The 3263-nt window shown below is 44.1% G+C and overlaps 1 pseudogene; it reads left to right on the top strand.

Annotated features, from left to right (window-relative positions):
• LOC102860086 overlaps positions 1 to 1600 on the top strand; it is a 42643-nt pseudogene extending 41043 nt beyond the window's left edge.
• The last annotated feature ends 1663 nt before the right edge of the window (positions 1601 to 3263 follow it).

The following is a 3263-nucleotide window of genomic DNA, read 5'->3' as shown; positions in this document are numbered from 1 at the left end:
AGAGCCAAAGAAGAAGAAATAGATGATTTCTACCAACTTTTACAGTCGGAGATAGATCGAACATGCAATCAAGATGCATTGATAATATAATAATGGGTGACTGGAATGCAAAAGTTGGGAATAGTGAAGAAGAATCAGTAGTCAGAAAACACGGGCTTGGTGACAGGAATGAGGCTGGGCATGTTATTAGAAGAGACTATTCTTTGGAAAGGGATATCATACTTGGAAAGGTGGACGGTGAGTGAAAGAGAGGAAGACTAGCTAAATGAATTGACTCAGTAACTGCAGCAATGGGTTCAAGTATGTCAGAGATGGTAAGGACAACACAGTGTAAGATAGGGTTTAAATCTATTGTTCATGGAGTGGCTATGAGTCATACCTGAGTGCATATAAAAACAACAACGTGCAGAGAAATACATTTTCTGTAAGTTAGCTCTGGTGACCAAGTAGTAAGAGGTTGTGTTACCGATCATCTCCAAGGCATGTGATTCGAATTCACTAGCTGCTCCACACAGGAAAGATGGGCAGCCTCCTCCCGTGTAATCTATTGCCTCTGAAAACCTGCTGGAAGGTCAGCTTTGAGGAGGTTCCAACTTGTGGGTACACAACAACAGCAACGTATACGCCTCATATATGGAACCTTGATAAAATGCCTTGGAAAAAAGATTCAGGCAAGAAAGTGCGCTGGAGCAGGCCGAGGGCGTGATTGCACAGGCAACGCTGGGGGAGGAAGGGGGATAAGGGGGGTGGGGGTAGGGATTGGGGGAGTGGGGCTGGAGAGTGGTGAGGTGGGAAGGGGGGTAGGTGGGAAGTGCTGCGACACCGCGTGGCCACTTACCAGCACATTGCTCATCCACAAAGGTGAGGCCACGGGGAGAGCGCCTGGAACCAGGAGAACCACTTCAGTGGCTGGTATGACAACCTGAGCCCAGCGGGGTATGAGAAGGCCAAACGCGGTGGACAGGCGCTGCTAGATGTTGGCTATGAGTTTGACATCTGCTTCACCTCAGTGCAAAAGAGAGCGACCCAGATGCTCTGGACAGTACTGGACGCCATTGACCAGATGTGTCTGCCAGTTGTGAGGATTTGACGTTTCAGTGAGCAGCATTATGGAATCTGACTGGCCTCACTAAAGCAGAAAGTGCTGCCAAGTATGGTGAGGCCCAGGTAAAGATCTGGAGGCACTCCTATGATGTCCCATCACCACCACTGATCCAGCCTGACCACCCCTTCTATAGCAACATCAGTAAGGGTCGCAGGTATGCAGACCTGACTGAAGATCAGCTGCCCTCCTGTGAGAGTCTGAAGGACACTACTGCCAGAGCTCTGCCCTTTTGGAATGAAGAAATACTTCCTCAGATCAAGGAAGGGAAAGGAATACTGATTGTAGCCCATGACAACAGCCTTCTGGGCATTGTCACATCTGGAGGGTCTCTCCAAGGACACCATCATAGAGTTTAACCTGCCCGCTGGAATTCCTATTGTCTATGAATTGGACAAGAGCCTGAAGTCCGTCAAGCCCATGCAGTTCCTAGGAGATGAAGAGACGGTTAGCAAAGCCATGGAAGCTGTGGCTGCTCAGGGCAGGGCCAAGAAGTGAAGACAAGCAGGCCGACTGCTATCCTCAGGCCCACCCTCCCTGCACATATTACACTGACCACATCTTTAGTTGTAGCTGCAGATGGGGGCGGGGGTGCTCCCATTTCAGCTATTTTGTCTCCTGCATGCTCTTTTATTATAGTCTAGTCAGAATGGCACCTCTGGGGCATGGTCCTCAGTCCAGGGCATACTCCAGGCTTTTTGCTAGTAGTTTGTTTACCAAGGACCTATCTGAGTAGGAGATAGGGAGGAGCCATGCCAGGTATGACCAATAAAGGAAGGCAAGAGAGCCTAGCCCTGCTGCGGGAGCCAGTGTCCTGTTCTGTAGTAAAGGCACTTTAGCCATTCCAGTGGAAAATGACTGTAATCCACATGCTGATTAAACAATCTTTCTTCCCTGACCCCAGAGAAACTGGCTCCAGAAGGTTGGGATCAAGTCTGAATGATTACGTGTTGAATTTTCTTTTACAAAAGAAAAAAATACATAAAAGACAAAACCCCATCTAGGGCAGTTTGAATACCACATCAGAAAATAAGGCGTTCCTCACCCTGCAGGGGAAAGGCTCCTTGACCTCTTAGGATCCATCCTGCTGTGTATTTTAGAATCCTTCCCCTGCCTTACTGTCTGTTACAGTGAAATGCCTATAGACTGACTGTGTCCAAATGTCTCCACTGTGTTTTCTGAATCATGTTCCAGTTGCTGGGCCCTGCCACTGGGGCCCAGAACCCAGTTTGAACATAATTACACTAAAAGCTTTTTTCCAGATCAGTATAACAAAGGAGTGATGTGCAATAAAAAAAAAAAGTTCGTCTTTATTATATTTGTAGTAGCCTTTTTCAGGAATAAGGAGCTGTGATAATGTAGTTCTTTACACATTGCACTACTAAAAGAAAGGGCAATGGTTTGAATTTACTAACAGCTTCATGGAGAAAATATTCCCATCAAGATTTACAGCCTCAGAAAAACCAAAGGAGGATTGTTATGAATCAGAATCACCCAACACAAGTGGGTTTGGGGTCATTCTTTTTCAGGAATACTAAATCAGTTAGCCAGAACCAAACTATCATTAACATAACATGAAAACATTCTTGTTGTATCCTTCTCCATACTATTCAAGGAGTCCTGGTGACCAGTAGTTCACATACACCAACTGTTTTGCTGTAAAAAGACTGAAAGACTAATCAACAATCTACATAATGTACATGATGAAGACTTGAAGTACTTAATGACGAAACTCAGATTATAGTTTTCAGTGTGGATTACCTCAACACAAAGAAAACAAAAATTATCACAATTGGAGAAAAGACTAACATATTGATGAATGCAGAAAAGTTTCAAGTTGTTAAAAATTTCATTTTACTTGGATCCACAACCAATATCCAGCAGTTAATATATCAAACACCGCGTTGCAATGGTCAAAAGTCCTCTTAAAAGTGCTAAAGAACAAAGCTTTAAGATTAAAGAGTAAGGTGTACTTGATACAAGAAATAATATTTTATTGTTCATATGCATGTGAAAGTTGAATAGGATGAATAAGAAAGACGGAAGTAGAATTGATGCCTTTGAATTGTGATTTTGGTGAAGAATATTGAATAGACCATGGAATTAAAAAAAAGACCAAATAGGATGGGACAGGGTTTCAATCTGTTGTACAGAAGGTCAC

The sequence above is a fragment of the Elephantulus edwardii genome, unplaced genomic scaffold (genome assembly GCF_000299155.1).
Source record: "Elephantulus edwardii isolate Elephantulus edwardi_28Jun2011 unplaced genomic scaffold, EleEdw1.0 scaffold00353, whole genome shotgun sequence".
Lineage (NCBI taxonomy): Eukaryota > Metazoa > Chordata > Mammalia > Macroscelidea > Macroscelididae > Elephantulus > Elephantulus edwardii.
Note: the sequence above shows the minus strand (reverse complement) of the source record. Positions and strands in the feature narration are given on the sequence as shown.